This window comes from Physeter macrocephalus, unplaced genomic scaffold (assembly GCF_002837175.3).
Source record: "Physeter macrocephalus isolate SW-GA unplaced genomic scaffold, ASM283717v5 random_322, whole genome shotgun sequence".
Taxonomy (NCBI): domain Eukaryota; kingdom Metazoa; phylum Chordata; class Mammalia; order Artiodactyla; family Physeteridae; genus Physeter; species Physeter macrocephalus.
This window is the reverse complement of record NW_021145600.1, coordinates 22908-41946: the sequence shown is the minus strand read 5'-3', so window position 1 is coordinate 41946 and position 19039 is coordinate 22908. Positions and strand designations below refer to the sequence as shown.

The 19039-nt window shown below is 44.8% G+C and overlaps 1 long non-coding RNA gene across 2 annotated transcripts; it reads left to right on the top strand.

Moving 5' to 3' along the window:
- Nucleotides 1–4: 4 nt before the first annotated feature.
- On the top strand, nt 5–18766 carry LOC114485008 (uncharacterized). 2 transcript variants are annotated; one of them, XR_008616658.1, is made up of 3 exons: nt 5–4947; nt 14252–17172; nt 18586–18766. It is a non-coding gene; the product is annotated as an uncharacterized lncRNA (long non-coding RNA). The 2 variants fall into 2 exon arrangements; XR_008616659.1 differs by lacking the exon at nt 18586–18766 and having other exon boundaries at nt 5–4076; nt 4745–4947; nt 14252–17743.
- Nucleotides 18767–19039: the final 273 nt, after the last annotated feature.

Here is a 19039-nt window from a genome sequence, read left to right as displayed (position 1 = left end):
GAGGGGGAGCAGGGGGCAGGCCAGGCGGTGAACAGGAGGGAGTCTGAAAGTTTTCAGAGATGAGACATTTGCGTTTCTCAGCTCCCATGGCTTCTCGCCTGAAACTGTTTCCCTCCGTAGGAGATTTGAGTAACCGATCCCTTGACAAACAACTTAAGACAGCTGGAGCTCTAATCATCAAGAATTTTTATGGTGCTGCTTTTGAAGTAAAAATAAAGTGAAACCCCTTATGGCATTTCAAGTGGAAAAATAAATAAGGTTGGCCGTCCACGCAGGGGGCTCCGGCGACGGCTGGAAGTGCGGGAGTGGCGTGGTTCTGTGCCGTCAATGTGCACGTGCTCCCATGGCCGTGACCTTTGAGACAAAGCTGGGTGGCTTGCCAGGGCCCTGTGCTGGGTGTCCACCTCTCCATCTCTTCTCCTTCTAGAAAACATAACAGGAGCACTGCCTGTCCAAGGCACAGGGCTGTTGTGAGAGTTTATTGTTGTAAAAGGGCTTGGGTTGTTTCATAAAAGGTCATCTGTTATACCTAGATTGGTAATTTATTGCTATGAAGTTTTGTGTAGTTTTCTCCTGCCCTTTGCAATCTCCCCATTGTCAGTGTATTCCTTTTTTCATTCCTACCATCGCCTATCAGTGCTTTTCCTTTTCTTCGTCAAAACTTGCCAAAGGTTTGTTCATTTTAGAGGTATTTTCAGAGAACCAAACTTATTGATTATACCTGCTGGGTATTTTTCCTATCTGATGCTTTTGTGTTTTTACTTCTGCATTCTTTTTTTTCTGCGTTTCTGGGTGTATTTTGTGGTTCAGCAAAGTCTTGACAAGTTGAGGATGGTTTGTTCAGCAAACATTGAGCCCCTGTACTGGGCTTGCTAGGGATTTCAGGGGCAAGACCCAGGCCTGACTCTCCAGGAGCGCATGACTCTAGCCTAGTGGGAAGACTTAAGAAAATAGACAACTGCAAATTCCAAAAACAAAACAAACAAACAAGGCTTTTGTGGCCACGCTCTCCCGTGGAGGCACCTGGATGATGAATGAAGCCAAGAGTTTTGCTTACTTTGCTCTCCCTCAGAAAGCAGCTTTCTGTCATAGGTCAAGCTCACTAAAGAGTCACAAACAGGCCTCCCTCTGAAAGATTTGTGGCCCCTTTCCAGCAGGGAGCCTGCAGCCCACCCTTTCCCAAGGTGATGCCACATCAGCATTCTGTCTGCCCAGCACTGCTTTCCACCTGCCAAGGCAGCACCAGCAGCACCCTGCCCCCTCTTCCTGAAATGCCTTTCAGGAAAATGAGAAGTGGATATCTATTCTGGAAAAGAGCAGGGTACCAGGTCTTAGAAAACCACACCCTGCAATTCTGCCAGTCGCCGTGGCTGCTAGTGTGAAATGGTTGCTCATGTGGTGGTACCTGGTAACCACAAGATCCCATGAGGCCTAGGTCTGGGCTTCTTTAGGAACTGGTCTGTGCCCTGCTCTGCGCCTCAGTTTCCTTGTAGGTAAGATGTGGGCTTTGGAGCAAACACAGTCTTCCTACCCCTAATATACTGGGACTCCTTTCTCCGAGGATCTTCGGGTCCTCCTGGATGCATTTGAGGAAGGTGATTGAACTCTGGGAAGGTGGCACTGCATATGCAGCAGTGCATATGCTTTATGCTTTAATGATTGTACCACATGAGCCTAGATATGCCTCTGTCAGGAAGCCTTCCTGGACGCTTCCCTCTCCCTAGAGATCCAGTTGCCTAGATGACTTCACTCAGCCCTCTGTTGAGTGTTAGTGCTAGTGGTCATGCAGACTTTCTCTTCCGCAGTGATTGGGCTCCCCCCACCTCCCTAGGGGGCTTGCATTGTTATTTAATCTGAGGTACTTGTCAGAATCCTGTACGGGACCAGGCCTTGGGGTCACACAGTGGACAAGGTGGACCATCTCTGCCATCAGGGAGTCATCCAAGCTAATGGGAAAGGGGATGACCTTGGGCAGATAATCCCACAGATAGATATAATATGGACCGTGGCAGGTGCCCTAAGAGGAGTCTAGGGGGGGACCTAGTGTGGGCTGGGGAGGATTGATGTTCAGGCTGAGACCTGAGGACAAGTGTAAATGTCGGAGCAGTGAAATAACAAATGAGATGTTATTTCTCACCATCTAATCAAGCATCTCTGCTTACAGCTGAAGAGACTGGGCTGAAAGCAAAATGAAGGACCCCCAGTATCTGGCTGCCCTGGAGGGCTGTATTGGGAGATAGTGAGGGGGTTGAAGGTTGACGTGTTGGTGGCGGGCCCCCAAACTCAGCCCTGAGTGAGAAGTCTTCAGTTTCCAACTGACTGGAACCATCACAGACAAGGATCTGATGGGAGTAGGGGGTGACCCAATCAGAGCAGCAGCTAATTTAAGGCGGGATGATTTTCAGAGGGACAGGATAGCCTTTGAGCAGTAACAGCAGCAGGACTGTCAAGAAGGCCACTGCCCCGCCTGGATCACTGGGGAAGGCGAGAAGTAGACCCAAGGAGCCACGGTGGGTGAGGAGAGGAGGCAGGAGAAGGAGCAGGCTGGGGAGGGGGACAGAGAAAGATGAGAGACTCCCGTTGAATAGCTGTCGGAAGTGAGGTCACGGAAGTGAGGTCACTGAGGGGTCATCCCTTGTGCTCAGCTGGCGGCCGGGGCCAGAACCCAGTCTCCTGGCGTCTATTGCAAAGCTCACCCCTCATCCCCCAGCCCCCTAAAGGGAGAAAGGGTCACTGCTCTGAAAAGAGGGAGGAACTAAGCAGCGCTCTCCTCAGCAAGCCAGGGAAGGTGATCCTGACTAAAAGCCAGAAGAGGGGCAGAGTTTGGTCTGCCAGGCTTCAGGGAGAGAATTCCATACCGCGAGAAAAACTTTGATTATAGAGCGGGCTCGAGATGAAGGGGAGGAGCTGGCTGAGCAGCAGCTGGAGGCTTCAGACAGAAGCCCTGGGTCTCCCTCTCGAGACTCAGTGGGCGTGGACTCGGGGAACAGTTTTAGGACCGACAAACCTTGAGCGATGAGGTTTCGGGGAGCCCGGGCCCTATACCCCCGCCTCTTTGACCACTCGTCCCTGAGCCTCAGTTTCCTCACTGGCAAAACAGAGATGGTAACACCCCCTGTAGCCTGGCTCAAGGCCAAGTCTTCACAAATGTTACTGCCTCTCTTCTGTACCCTACCACCCTCCACCGACCCTTATTGGGCTCAGGCTTCGTAGGGATGCGGTCTGATCATCCAGCTCTCCCACTCATTCATTCCTGCAGGGAGCATCGCCAGGCCCTGTGCCCAGCCCAGAACCTGATAAGACCGTGCCCTCCGTGAGGAGCTCCTGCAGCAGCGGGGAGGGCATCGAGGCAGTCCTGCAGGCGCATGATTACCGTGCTGTGTCATCGGGGCTGTGTGGAGTTAGGGAGAGACCTCATTTGTGAGGCCGTATGTCAGCACCTCAACATGAATTCCCTTAATTATTTTTTACAAGCCCCGAAATGACAAGATCCTAAAAGGGAGAGGAACACCTAGACGGTGCTCTTTCCTGAGAGGCCAGAACCCTGGCTTTGCATCCCTGCTTGGCCACCAGCTCGCCTAGGACCGTCCATGGATTTTTCCCTCTTGGAAAGAAATCACTGCCTGTTCGGCCTCCTCCTCATGAGGAACTGGTGCGGGAATGTTTGAGAGTGAGTGCCCCGTCAGATACGGGGTAAGCACGAACCTTCTCCACAGAATAACCCTTTGAGCGGTTCTGGCCTCTCATCTCTTTTCCTGGACAACTTGTGGAGAGTCTACAGGGGGACGCCTCACCGCCTCTTCCGAAGCTACACTCTGCCAATCCCCGCCCCACACTGCTAGTGGCCGCCCTCTAGGGCAGGGCGGGGAGCTGAGGCCCTGGGCCTGATCCCCACCCACTTGCCATGTGACCTTGCTCTCCTCTGCTCATTCTTCTCCAGGCACCGCCCCCCGACGCCCGCCCCGTTTCCCCATCTGTTCACCTAGGAGGGGCTGGCCCAGGAAGTCTTTAACGTTTCCAAAGCCATCTCCTGTGAAGTATCAGTGAACTTTATCCTTGTTGCTTCAGTCTTAAAGGTATTGGTTGAAAGAAAGTATGTTAAAACAAGCATTTAATCAAAGGGATTTTTGCATTAAAGAATAAACTTTACATCTCTGGGGTGCAGAAGTGTCAAGAATCTTGGAGTCAAAGCAGACTTGGGAGGGTCTCTGAGGGAGGAAGACAAACATGACCCTTCCTTGGTTCCCTGTTGCTTGTGGTCCTGACTCAGCTTGGCTGTCAAAGCCCTGCACCACCCTTGAGGGTGGGGGCTTGATCTTTGTCCCTTGACCAGGCGCAGTACCTGGTGCCGTCCTTGACCAGGCCTGGCATAGAACCTGCTGGTTGGCTGGCCAGGAACGTGGATGGCTGGAAGGCTCAGTCAGTCAATCTCTAGACTCCCTAAGGAGTTAAGTGACCCTCACTCTCCTAGAAGTGAGGGAATTCAGTTTGCCTCCCAAGTCTCCTCTTGGCAACTCTGAAGTGGCAGTATTTTCCAGCCTCTAGGTTCATGTTTTACACACACATATCACAGACACTGATGTGTCACAAAAGATACGTGAGAAGAACCTTGTAAAAGGCTCTATAGCCTGGTATCCTTCCTGTGGCAACAGGTGGCTGTGAATCACCTCCCCTCCCTGGGCCTCAGTTTCCCCATGTGTAAAATGAAGCACTTGGACTAGATAATCCTTGAGTTCCTTTCTAGCTCTAGCATCACCCTCAGATGCCCTGGTACCCAGAACAGTAATTGGACAAGGGGCATGGTGACCCCAGGATCTGGGTCAGTCCACATCTTGGAGCATGGCGGAATCGTGGTGATGGCCGCAGCCCCCTGGAAACTGAACGTGGCAGGAACTGGCTGAGAGATTTTTTTGCTGATGGTGAAATGTCCTGGCAGAGTCTACGCAGGTAGGTTGATGCAGGTGAGGGGAGGGGTTGGGCTCTCCCTCCCTTGTGGTCCCCGAGTAACATTTCCTTGCAGATTCAGAAGCTTCCAGGACTGTTTGTTGGGTGCCAGCTAGATTCAGCCACTCATATTGGCAAAGTGGGTGAACCGTCTTTCCGCATACTGTCCTGGCAGGGCTTGCAGAAAGACTTTCTGCTGCCACCCCTTAAATGCTTCCCTGCATTTCATTGTTATTGTGTCTAGAATCATACCTTCCCATAGCCTTTTGGTTCCCTGTCCAGGTGGCATATTCTCTGAGGATGTTGTGGTCCTGGTGCCATAATCAGCCAGGAATAACTTAGCTCAGTGTCAGAGCCACAAGGGGAAGGCTTGTCCAAAGTTGGAACTCTGACTATTGAAAGAAGAATAATAATCCATTTTCAACCTCACCTCAGAGCACACCCCCAAATTCAAAAACTTTTGATCAGAAAGGAGACATAAATCCATTAAAAACCAGAGAGAAAAAAACAAAACCAGAGAGAAAAGGAGTTGGATATTTAACGTGTCTGAAAGGTGGAGCCCCTCTAAGCTAAAAAGCAACAAAATGCAAGAAGGCAAAGACCAACCAATTTGAATACATCAAAACTAAGTATTTCCAAAGTCAAACAATATCACAAGCAGAACCAAAAGGCAGAGTGGGTAAACTATTTGCAGATCCATACTGTGTAAAAGATAACACACAAAACCTTAACAGTAAAAATGCAACAGATAGGTATGTAATTCATGTAAACAGTTTACAGAAGAGGAAATAGAACTGACAAAATTTTTTGAAAAAATATTCAATTTCACTAATAAGATCAACGATAAAAAACAAAAAAGCACTAGATTTCACCAATAAATTAGGGGAAAAAAGTTTAAGAATACTCAATGCTGATGAGGATACAGTGGAAGAGGCACTAAGTGTGAAGGGGAATGTGAATTGGTGTAACTTTTTGGAAAGTAATATGATAGTCAAAGAGAGGAGAGAGATGAAAGTTGCAAGAAAGGGCAAATGGCCTATATATTTATACAACATTTATTGAGTGTCTACTTTGTGTCAGGCATGGTGCTGGGTGTTAAAATGTGAAGATGAATAAGATATATTGTCTGCTCTTGGGCACACAGTCAAAGAGGTAGAAAAACACACAGATTCTAAAATGATACGTAGTAAGAAGGCCAGAGATATGCTTGGGACACATGCAAAGCATGGAGCAGCTGGGGTGGGTGGTACAAGTGTGAAGCTTTATGGGAGTATCCAGGGAGGTTCCTAGAAGAGGTGCCTTGATGAGTAGGAGTTATTCAGGTAGAGGGCAGAGACAGAAGTGAGAGGCATCATGGATGAACTCATAGACAGGGTGGCCAAAGTGTGAAATAAGAGGCAGGGTGAAGAGTTTGGTCTTTTTCCTCTTGACAACAGGGAGTCACTGAAGCATTTTGAGTGGGCAGGTGCCATGGTAAGATTTCTGTTTTAAGATGATGACTCTGGTTACTTGGAGACATTTGGAGGTGTGAGAACCAGTGAGGAGATGATTGCTTTGATCCAGGTAGGGAGGGCAAGGCCTGAATTAGGGTTGGGGCCAAGAGGATGAAGAGAAGGTAAAGTTAGGAGAAGCTACTGACTGACTGTTGCTAGGGTCAAAGAAAGAGAGTCAAGGATGCCTCCCCTGTTTGTGTCTTGGGCGGATAGGAGAATACCCAGGAGAAAGAACAGGCTTGCGGGGCTAGAAGAGGATCGTTGAGCTCCATTTTGGACAAGTTGAATGAAAGGTGGGCATCCAGGTGGAGATGGCCTGTGAGGAGCTAGGAGAGAGCTTGGATCCCAGCAGAGATTTGAATGAAAGATTTGGGTTGTGGCTGATGGCAGTTGTAGCCGTGGACTTTTGTGAGCTGCCCTAGGAGAATGTGGCAGCTGAGAAGAGAAAGGGGGTCTAAGGCAGAGAACCTCTCCCCCATTTAAGGGTGGGCAGAGAGAAAGAAAAGCCCACAAAGGCAAAAGAGAAAGCAGAAAGATATGGAAAAAGCACCTGGAGCCTGTGTTGGCATGGAAACCCAGGGCTGTGGAGCGTTTTCAAGAGAGAATAATCAGCCGACAAAAGAGAAAAGCCAGTTAAGTAGGGACTGAGGGCCCACTGGATGGAGCAGTTAGGGGCCCCCTAGATCCTCACAGGAGCAGTTCCTGTGGGAGATGGGTCAGAAGCCCCCACAAGGTGGGCCGAGGAAAGTGAAGGTGGGAGGGAAAGCAGGCAGCATGGCACCTGTCCTGGGGAGTTTGGAATATGCGGGAGAAGCTGCTAGGGCTATGATTTGGGTCAGGACGATATTCTGGGCTGGGCTGAGAGGAAACAAGGATAGACGCGATGGAAAAGAGGTTGAAAGGGCTGTCACCTAAAGTCCTCTTGTCTGTATAAATCAGAGGCAAGCTCAAAGGGCATGGACGGTAAGGAGGAAAAATGGCTATTGGTGACCTTAACTAGAGCTGTTGTCAAGTAAGAAAGTCTACATGGCAGTTTGGAGCTCACAGAGGAAGTGTGGACATCTCCCTAGGGGGTAGATGGAGAACTAGGAGAAGGTACAGAGTTCATGGAGCAGGGCCAGACTCTGAGCTGTGACTGACACTTTAGGGATGGATGCAGGAAGAGGATGCTGCTGAGGAGACTGAGCAGGAGTGGCCGGAGGAGAGGACCGAAAAAGTGGGGGCCCTAGAAGCCCAGGGAGGAGAGAGTTTCCGGAGGTCAGGGTGGCCATTTATGTGCCAGGTGCACAGAAGTCGGGAGGTGAGAGCATCCTGTGGACCTGGTCTTTGGGGACCCCTGCCATAGCAACTTTGGGGGAGGGGCCAAAGCCCAACTGGGTGGGGGTGATCTGGAGACTGGCTGAGAAAGCAGGAGGGAAAGGAGACCTGAGAGGACAGAAGTTTCTAGAAGGTGCTGTTTCTTACACACTGACATTTGGAGGGAGGAGGGCTATGCGAGGACAGAAGAGCAGGGACAGGTAATGAAAGGGGCCCCCGGAGCAGTGGGATTAAGTGTATAGGTGAAGGGATTAGTTGTGTTCGTAGAAAGGGGAAAAATTAAATCATGTACATTTTACCAAGTAACCTGATCTCTGTGTTTTTCTGGAGGTTGTTTTTCTGCCCTCCCAGTACTGACTACAGCTCTAATTAGCAGTAGTTTCATCCTGCCTGATGTCTGGGGCTGTGTCTTATTCATTTTTGTACCTTTCGGTACCTAGCAACAGGCAGCGAGCTAGGTAGAGACAGAATAATTATTTTCTGCTTGAAATCAAATGTCTGAAATGGAGGTTCAGAATTTTTTAACCACAAAGACTTTGTGACAAATACCAAGGAATTAACAAACAGGGAAATAAGAGTCCAGCTGTCTGTGTGTGAGGCTGTCTGGGTCTCAGGAAATGCACTCTGCACTCTGGTGCGGGCACAGCTCTTTATAGTTTTTATGGTGAGGTTGTGACCATTGTCTCATCTGGTCATGGCAAACCCACTCTCCCTCCCCTAGTGAGGCAGACAGCTACCGTTAGTCCTATTTCACAGGTTAGGAAGCTGAGACCCAGAGAGGCAGGATAGAGGGAAGGAATGATGGGCATTGAAGCCGGTGGGGAAAGAAAAGGAAAGGCCTGAGACATGCGACAACCAACCAGAAGAGTGGGTTGCCATGGAAACCAAGGTAGTGAAGAGTTTCAAGGAGAAAGTAATCAACACTGTCAAATGCAGCAGAGAATTCCAGTAAGATAAAGACAGGATTTCTTTCTTTAGATTTGATGATGAGTAAGCTTTTGATGACCTTAATAAGAGCATTTTGGAGGAGTGACGGGGCATAAGCTTAAATAATGTTGAGATGTGAGGGAGAGGTGAATCTGTCGCCAAGAGTCCTTTGAGGAATCTGGAAAGAAGACTTGGAGAGATGAAGGACAGGGGTGGGAAAGTTGAGCCTAGGAAAGACAGGAGCAAGCTCATAGGCAGATGTCAATGCTCAAATGTGACGTGTTGTTTAGTGACAACAAAAGTTTATTCATTCTACATATTCTAGTTTACCACCTATTTTGTGCCTGGCATTGTGCCTAGCGCTGTGGATTCTGTGGTGAATGAGTTAAAATAGGCAGATTTCCTGTTCTCATGGAGCTTGTATGGTAGTAGGGGAGAAAGATGTGAACCAGATAATCACACACACAAATGTATAACTTTTGACAGGCACTCCAAAAGTAAGGTACCAAGTGCTGGAGGGTGCACAACAAGGGGACCTGCCCCAGGCCAACTCCAGGAGGCCTCCCTGAGGAGGTGACACTTGAACCAAGTTAAGGAGACAGAGTTAACTGGACAGAACAAATTGGAGAAGAGCACTCGGGGCAGAGAGAACACTGTGTGCAAAGCGAGGTGCTGTGAGACCAGAGAGGCAGGCAGTGCTGGCTGGGCAGAGCTTTAGAGGCCAGGGCTGAGCTCCTGTGTCCACCCTGAGAGCGAGGGACGCGTGCCTGAGGCCTGCCCTAGTATTTCCTGTGATCTGAGACTCTGGCTGGTCCAAGGAGAAGTCATTAGAGGAATCACGGGTAGACTTAGGGAGACCAGTTAGGAAGCTTCTGTCTGTTTGGACACAACACATTCTGGTCAGTCTTGGTGCTGGATGGATTGAAGAGGGGGAGGGAGAGGAGGAGGTATGCCAGAAGTCCCCTGAGTTTCTGGCTTGCCTTACTGGTGGCATGGCAGTGCTTTTCTACAAAGAAACTAGGCCTGTGAGGCAGACCCCAAGTCTGGTGGTAGACAGCTGAGGCATCCAAGCTGGGACATGGGGAGGAGGTGGCTGAATGCATGGACCTGGAACACAGAAGTGAGACCGGTTCAGAACTCCTGAGGGGTCCTGAGTGGAAGTGTGAATTGAAGTGGTATCAGGTTTCTGGAACATTCTGAGGGGATGAGGGAGGCTGAGGAAGAAGAGGCCAGGCACCAACAACTGGGGCCTGTAGAAGGAAAGAACGACCCTCCTAAAGTACAGAAAAGAAAGGGCCAGAGAGGTCTTTCAGCAGAAAGATGGAGTGGTCATCAGTGGGTATGTGCAGAAAGGTCAGGGGTCAAGGGCACATCCACAAGCTCCTCCGATGTGCAGCTGCACAATCACCATAGTGCCCCTGGAATTGGGCAGCCTGGGGTCCCTGCTGATTGCCACCCCCAGGGCCCATGGGAGACCTCTGGGGACCTTAACGGAGGCAGCTGTGCGGGGGGTGATTAAGGAGAGGAAGGAGAGAGGCAGCAAAGTCTAGGCCCTTTAAATTAAATTTTAGTCTTCAAGGAAAGAGCAGTGCTGGCATATGAATATTCTGAGGGAAGGGAGCCTGAGTAATGGAGTGATTAAGGATGGAGACAATTAGTGAAATGAGTTCCCACAGGGATTGGGTTCAAGTGTGGTGATGGATAAATTAGTTTGGGGCAATAATGTGTATTTGACTGAATGGGGCAAAATTTAATTATTTACCTTTTAGAGAGTAACTTGATCTCCATGTTCTTTTGGGAGCTTTTATCTGACCTATGTACCAACTACAGCTCTAATTAGCACCATTTTTATCCTGTCTCATGGCTGGGATCCTGTCTTCTTATTTTTTGTGTTTCTCAGCACCTAGCAACAGGCAGTAAGCTCTTTGGGTGCTGAATCAATACTATCTGCCTTGGAATGAAAAATCTGAAGTCAACATTCACACTTTTTGACCAGAAAGAATCTGTGACGATTCTCCGGAATTATGACGCAGGAAAGAATTGGGGTATATAAGTCATGATGGCAGGGGTTTGCGCGGGTGGGTAGGTGGAGAAAAAGTAGAGAAGTCGGCTTTCCTCATCCTTATAAGCTCTGTGCCATTTATGCATGTTCACATTCATCATCTCATGTGAACTTCACCTTCCCCCACAAGCAACAGAGCATCACCCTACATCATAGAGGAGGGAACAGAAACTGGAGAAGCAAAGCGCCTTTCTGACATAGAGCGCAAGTAGCAGGAGCTGGGTTCAACCTCAGTCCATCCAGGATCCCAGTCCTTCTTCCCAGGACCAGGTTGAGCTGAGAGGGAGAAGAAGAGGGGTCTGTGAGGTCCAGGTAGAGACGCTTCGCAGGCACGTGCGGAAGGTTGGAGGTACGGTCCAACTGGAGACAGGATATTAAAGCATCATATCAAACTGCGGTGATAACATCTGCAGTACTAGCACTAGAGCAGGTAGCATTCTTGTCTAAGAGACCTCCCCCCCCCCACATGAATGATACATACATTCTGTATTTACATTGAAGCCCTCTGTATTTTTAAAAAATGTTTTTCTTTAACCCATCTGAAACGGATTTCCGTGTGTGGTGTGACACAGAGATCTAATTTGATCTTTTTCCAAATGGATAACCAGTTGGCTAAGCACCAGTTATTGTCCCAACACTATCTTTTCTCCCAGTTCCCTATGTCTACACTCTGTTCAGGTCTGTTGATCTGTTTGTCTACTTCTGGGCCAATACCAGATTTTAATGAGCAAAAGCTTTATCCTACTACCCAGTAAGTTAAGCACCCCTCCCTTCCTTGCCCTTTATTCTTTTTTAAAATTACCTTGGTCGTATTGCACATTTACTTTTTCATATACGCTTTAGAATCAGCTTGTCAAAGTTCCATGAAAAAAATCCTGTGGGAATTTTGTGTGGGATTTCATCGAAGGGAGAAATAACATCTTTAGGATATCAGTTCTTCCCATCCGTGAACGTGGTATCTGTCTCCATTTAATCAAAGTCTTATTTGTTTGGTTTGATTTTTAATGCCTTTTAATAAAGGTTGGTCGCTTTTGTCATAAAGGTTTTTCACATTTCTTATTAGGTTTATTCCTGAGTACCTTATCAGTTTTGCTCCTTTTGTGAGTGTAAAAGGTTTTTCTTTTTGCTTTCCAAATTTTAATCAATTTACTAATCACGATGCTTCATTCACAGACACACACTCGGAGTAAATGTGCTTTGTCCCTGGGCACACAAATGAGAGCACAGCACACATATAAAGTAGAACTAATTGGCTGGAAATGAATTAGAAGTTTTGAATTAAAATTTAATTATACAAGTAATACATGAATACGTTTTCCTTTAAATAAAATTAGAGTATTACAGATAAAGAAGTCTCTACTGAACACCCCCCCGCCCTTAGATCCCTCTCCCCCTCCCGAGGTAGCTGCTCTTAGGCTTTTGCTGTTCATCCAAAATGTTTTCCAATGCCCATTGAAACACATCTTCTGTTCTCTTTTCGTGTGTTTGTTTGCACAGACATGATGTGTACAAGCTGGAGGTGTTGCTCTCAGCTTAGTGCGCCCTGTGGGACTCCTGGTGTAGCCGACGTGCTCTGCCGCAGTGTTCCTTGCAGCTGGCGACTGGCGGCCTTAGGGTTACACCATGTTTGATTTTCTTGTTTCCTATTTATTGACTATTAAAGTGTTTCCAGTGTCATTCCATTAAGACAAACCTGTAAGAGCATCTTATAATTGTTCATTTTGCACATGTACAAGTATTTCTCTGGGATAGATACTTAGAAATGGAACTGATGGGTCATAGGTATTCGTATCTTAAATTCTAATAGAAATTTCTAAAGTGTTCTCCAAATTGCCTTCTAATGTAATCTCCTGCTAGCAGCGTGTGTCCATTTCCCCAGACCATGTCCAAGTTTTCCATTTTTAACCAGTCTGATGAGTGAGAAATAGTATCTTGCTTTTGTTGGCATTTTTCTGAATTACCTGCAAGACTGAAGTCTTCATGTGTTTACTGTCCATTTTCATTTCCTCCTCTGGATTGCTTGTGCATATCCTTTGCCTGTTTCTTTTTTTTTTTTTTAAGGTTTTTTTTTGTCTTTTTGCTATTGATTTTTAAGAGTTCTTTATTTGAATATTGATACTTTTTCATGTATATTGCAGATGTTTTCTACATTGTGATTTGTGTCATTTAATTGTGTAGTATCTTTTTGTCTTAGAGAAATTTTAACTTTGATACGATCAAATTTGTCAATCTTACTTTTAGGCCATTTTTACAGTCTTACTTAAGAAAGTATTCCCTGTATCGAGGTCATAAGTATTTACTGTATTTCCTTCTCTAAAATTTATAGTTTCTGTATACATACATATTTAAGCCCTTATACTATATACAAAAAATAAATTCCATAGGCACGAATCTTAGGATCTAACTTTAATTCCTCCCCATTCCCAAATGGATAGGTAATTGTTCCAACGCCATTTATGGAATAATATATCATTTCTCCACTGATTTAAAACTGCTGCCTCTGCCTGACACTAAATTCCAATGCGGGTCTATGTCAGAGCTCTTTCTGGTCCACTGATCTATTTGTCTACTCCTGAGCTTGATAATATGCTTTGCTAACTGGCAGGACAAATCCCACCCTCTTTGTTGTTTTTGTAAAATTGCCTTGATCATCCTTGCATATTTGTCCCACCACATGAATTTTAAAATAGCCTGTCAAGTTTCAGGAAAAATTCTGCTGGGATTTTAATTGGGATCACATTGAGTTTTAGGTAAGTTTGAAGAAAATTGGCCCCTTTATCATATTTGAGTCTTCTGCCAATGCTCGTTGCTATTATCTCTCAGTTCCGGTCACTCTCATGTCTTTCAGGGAAGTTTTATGGTTTTCTCTACAGTCTTGCCTATTTCTTGATAAATTTAATCCTAGGTTTATTACAGGTTTTGTTGTCAGCTGTGAATAGGGTCTCCTCTGCCTTTATCTGTTTGGCCCTTGTTTTTCCATATTTCATTTCAACCTGTTTACCAACCAGTGGGCTTGACTTGCAGACACACACGCAAAGTGAACATTCTTCCTCCGGGGGCACAAATATGCAAGCACCACCAAACACACAGAGCCGGCATAATTGGCCGAAAACAAATTAGAATCTTTTCAGATTATACTTTAATTAACGAAGTAAAGCATGAATACATTTTCCTTTTGAAAGTAGAACAATATGAATGTAAGTAAAGTTTCCTTTGGTCACCTGAGATCCTGGTGCCTTCCCCGTCCACAGAGGTGGCCACTGTTCGGAGTTTTTTATGTTTTGCCTTCCATAGTAAATATATAGATAGTATTTATGGAGGTATTTTGAATAAATTATACCATGTCATAGGTTTTAAACCGTATCCTGTGTTTTTCACACTTAATCTTACATTTTTGGGATCTGCCCATGACAGTGATGTAGCAGCTCTTCATGCTTTTTTAACAGCCGTACAGTATAGTCCTCCTTCCCGTGACTGTACCATGTTTCCCCTTCTCTGACATCCGTAGACCCTGAGGGGTTCCTCCCCTCCACCCCCTATAATGAAGAATGCTGCCGGTAACATCTTGGCACCTGCCTGCTCCAGAAATGTTTCTATAGGGTAGGTACTGAGAGTGGAACTCTGGTCTCTATGGTGTCCACTGTTTTATTTTCAATAAACACAACCCAGGTTGTCTTCTGAAGTTGCAGTGCCAGTTTAAGCTCCTTCCACAAGTAAATGTACATCTTTCTTTTTCCAGACCATTGCCAGCTTTTAAAGGTTATGGATCTGATGGATGAAAGAAAGTGGTTTCTTCCTGATTTCATTTGTGTTTTCCTGGTCACGCTGTGGTCTCCTCCTGGGTATCCTGGCCATTTATATTTCTTCTCATTGGGATCATCTGTGCATCTCCTTTGTCCATCTTTCTTCTGTGTTGTTTTTTTCTTATTGATTTATGGGATTTCTTTATGTATTTTTTATATTAATTCCCTGTCTACTCTGCATTGCACATAATTCTCTACCATTCTGACCCTTGTCATTTTAGCTGTGTTGTATCTTTCATCACAGAACTTTTCATTTCTTTGTCAAATTTAGAATCTTATCTTGCCTTAAGAAGGCCCTCCTGGGGACTTCCCTGCTGATCCAGTGGTTAAGTCTCCACGCTCCCAATGCAGGGGGCCTGGGTTAGATCCCTGGTTAGGGAGCTAGATCCCACATGCATGCCACAACTAAGAGCCCGCATGCCGCAACTAAGAGTCCGCATGCCACAGCTAAAGATCCCATGTGCCGCAACGAAGACCCAATGCAGCCAAATAAATAAAATAAATATTTTTTTTAAAAAAGAAGTCCCTCCCTGTACTAAGATCACAACCATTTTTCCTGTATTTTTTCTAAAGCTTTCGTAGTTTTCTTTCTTGCATATTTATTTTATATTATTTTACTATTTTCACATTTAAGTCTTTACTGCATATGAAGCTAATTTTAAGTATGATATCAGTGCTTTATTTTAATAAATTTCAAAACTGATAACCAATTTTTTCAATACCATTTATTGGATAATCTGTCATTTCTTCAGTAATTTAAAATTGCTGCCTCTGCCTGACACTAAATTCCAATGCGGGTCTATGTCAGGGCTCTTTCTGGTCCACTGATCTATTTGTCTACTCCTGAGCGTGATAATATGCTTTGCTAACTGGCAGGACAAATCCCACCCTCTTTGTTGTTTTTGTAAAATTGCCTTGATCATCCTTGCATATTTGTCCCACCACATGAATTTTAAAATAGCCTGTCAAGTTTCAGGAAAAATTCTGCTGGGATTTTAATTGGGATCACATTGAGTTTTAGGTAAGTTTGAAGAAAATTGGCCCCTTTATCATATTTGAGTCTTCTGCCAATGCTCGTTGCTATTATCTCTCAGTTCCGGTCACTCTCATGTCTTTCAGGGAAGTTTTATGGTTTTCTCTACAGTCTTGCCTATTTCTTGATAAATTTAATCCTAGGTTTATTACAGGTTTTGTTGTCAGCTGTGAATAGGGTCTCCTCTGCCTTTATCTGTTTGGCCCTTGTTTTTCCATATTTCATTTCAACCTGTTTACCAACCAGTGGGCTTGACTTGCAGACACACACGCAAAGTGAACATTCTTCCTCCGGGGGCACAAATATGCAAGCACCACCAAACACACAGAGCCGGCATAATTGGCCGAAAACAAATTAGAATCTTTTCAGATTATACTTTAATTAACGAAGTAAAGCATGAATACATTTTCCTTTTGAAAGTAGGACAATATGAATGTAAGTAAAGTTTCCTTTGGCCACCCTCTGAAATCCTAGTTTCCCTCCCTCCCCCGCAGTTTTATGAGTCTCCTTCCATAGAAATGTAAGTATCGATGGAGGTATTTTGAATGAATCATCCCACTCTATAGAGATTTTACTGTAAGCTGTGTTTTTTCACTCCATCTTATATTTCTAAGATATACTGATACAGAGAGCTCTTGCCAGTTCCTTTTAGTAGCTGTGTTATATTCATTCCCATGAATGTGCTACATTTTTCCTTCCTAAGATCCATGGACATTTAGTTGCATCCTTTTCTTTCCTCCATCATAAGCAGCGCCACAGAAAACAGTCTTACACGTGCCTCTTCTGTAATGTTTCTCTAGGGTAGTGATTGAGAAGTGGAATTTGTGTTCTCAGGGTTTCCACATTTTTAGTTTTAGACGTTACCAAAGTGTCCTCCATAATTTCTGTACCATTTAAACTTCTAGCCAGAGGGTATGGGAGGACTCCCCACACCATAAGCGATTGTTTTAAATGTTTGCCAATTTGCTGGGTGAAAAATTGAATCATTTTTTAAAGTTTATACATACCTGTTTGCTAGTGAGATTTTCATATGTGTTTTAGGCATTTGTATTTTCTCTTTTCTGAATGATCTGTTTATTTTTGCTCATTTAAAAAATTAGGTTGTTTGTCTTTATCTTATTGATTTTTGAGTTTCCTAATATAATCTGGATATTAATCTTTTGTGTGTGTGTGTGTATATGTGTGTATATATATATATATATATATATATATATATATATATATATATATGGCAAATGTTTTCTTTCAGCTTGTCTGTTGCCTTCAAATTTCGTAGGGGCTTTTGTTAGACAGAAGTTATCAATTTTGACATAATCAAATTTATCCATCTTTTCCTTTATTCCTTGTATTTATATTATGTTTAGGCCTTTCTTACTCCTAAGGTTTAAGTATACTCTGTATTCCTTTCTAGTAATTTTGTTTTTATTTGGGTCTTTAATGCAGCTGGAATGTATGTTTATGATTGAAATGAGATATGATCTAACCTTTCTGCAAACACACAGCTGATTACTGCAACATGACGGACTGTCTAGTTCCTTCTCTCTCCACTGATCTGAAGTGAAACTCCCTCATATACTGAATTGCCATGTCTAGGTAGGTCTGAGGCGCTGGTTCTCTTTCAGCGGTCTATATATTTCTGTCTGCATCAGACTGTTTTATCCGCTCTAGCTTGAGACCACCTTTTGATATCTGTTGAGTAAAATGCTCCATTTCATTGTGCTTCCTGTTCAGTTAACTCAGCTATAACTATTACTGCACGTTCACTCCTCCACATGGATTTTAAAACCCGCTTGTCAAGTTCTATGAATTTAAAGATTAATTTGGGGAAAATCAACATCAGTACAATCCTGAGTCTTTCAATCCATGAACACAGTATAGCCCTACACTCATTCTGACCATCTTGTCTGCCCTTTAGTCCCATTTTATGGTTTTCTCCATAACGAACCTACCAATTTCCTGATGGGTTTATTCCTATAGTTTTTATTGTTGTTGTGAATGAGTTCTCTCTACACCCCCTGTTTTGTTTTTCTTCTGCTTGCTACATTTTTTTTTTTTAATCCACTAATCACTGCACTTCATTCATAGACACACACAAAGTAAACGTTCTTCCTTCCTGGACACAGACGTGCAAGCACTGCCAAGCACACAGAGCTGGCATAATTAGCTGAAAATGAATGGGAATTTTTTCAAATTAAAGTTTAATGACACAAGCGCAACATGAATATATTCTCCTTTTTAAGAAATAGAACATTGCATATGAATCTGAAGTCCCTTTTGGCCACCCACTGCCATCCCATTTCCTTCTTACCCAGAGGCTGCTACTGTAATGGGCCCAATGTACGCTTTTCTAGACTTTCTAAAAATTTGTAAATCCATAGGTAGGTACCCACAGGAAGTTACATGGTATAGTTGTCTCAAGTAATGAGAATTTTTATCTTTTCCTTTTCACTTTTCACTGATACTCAATTTTTGTATTGACCTGGATTTTATTATGGTTACAGAATGGAATGTCAGTATTATGATCCATCACAATGTGATGACCAGCGACCTTCTGTAGCCAAACCATAGGCAGATGTGAAAGTAAAGATGTAGAAGCTGCGAGATAGCAGTAGAGGGAAGGGGTCGGAGGACTGACAGGGACGGTAATGGGAGGCACAGGAGCGTCTGTGGACACACAGTGGAGTCAGGAGTGAAGGGGCAGGTAGGTTTCTTAAAATTAAAAAGATAACCAACAGAGGTACTTGACAACTGTGGTGGGAGAAGCAGGGATGGAGGGGAGTAGTTTCCAAGTGACGCAAAGCCTAATCTGCCACATGGGACATCAGTGGGTCTTATGAACTATTTAGAAATAGGGTATCACAGATGCTGGTCAGAAAACTCTCATGACCCGATTTTGACTAGGATCTTGTGGACATTGTCAGGCAGCTTCAAGGAAGCACTTTCCTCCCTGGTTAAAGAGATGCATCTGGAGAGCTTTATTGGTCCTGCCCCTTCCTTTCTGCTTAGGTGCTGTTGGGTGAAAACGTGATACTTGGAGCTCTGACAGCCATCTTGTGACCAGGAGGGGAAGGCCAGGAGATGCAACTCTGTGCTGACTCGGTTCGGACACCTGGCACCACTGACTTCTGGACTTTCTTTGAAATAAATAAAATGGTCTTACTGTTTAAGCCACTCTCGGGTTTTTTGTTAGATGCTGGTGAAAGCATCCTTCCTAATGCAAGGGATCTAATTGTTTCTTAGAGCTGAGAGGTGACCTCAAGGAACAGATCACATACTCTGGGGTGAGAGTTTGGGGATGGAGAGAAGGCAGAGAAGGCTGCTCTTCTATCCTCTTGGATTTTTTTTTTTTTTAACAATGTGTATGTATTACATGGAAAGAAACAGAAGACTTGTTTTAAAACAGTTCTGATAAGAAGTGTATCAAGATGTGAACAGTGGTTGCCTCTGGGTACTTTGGGTA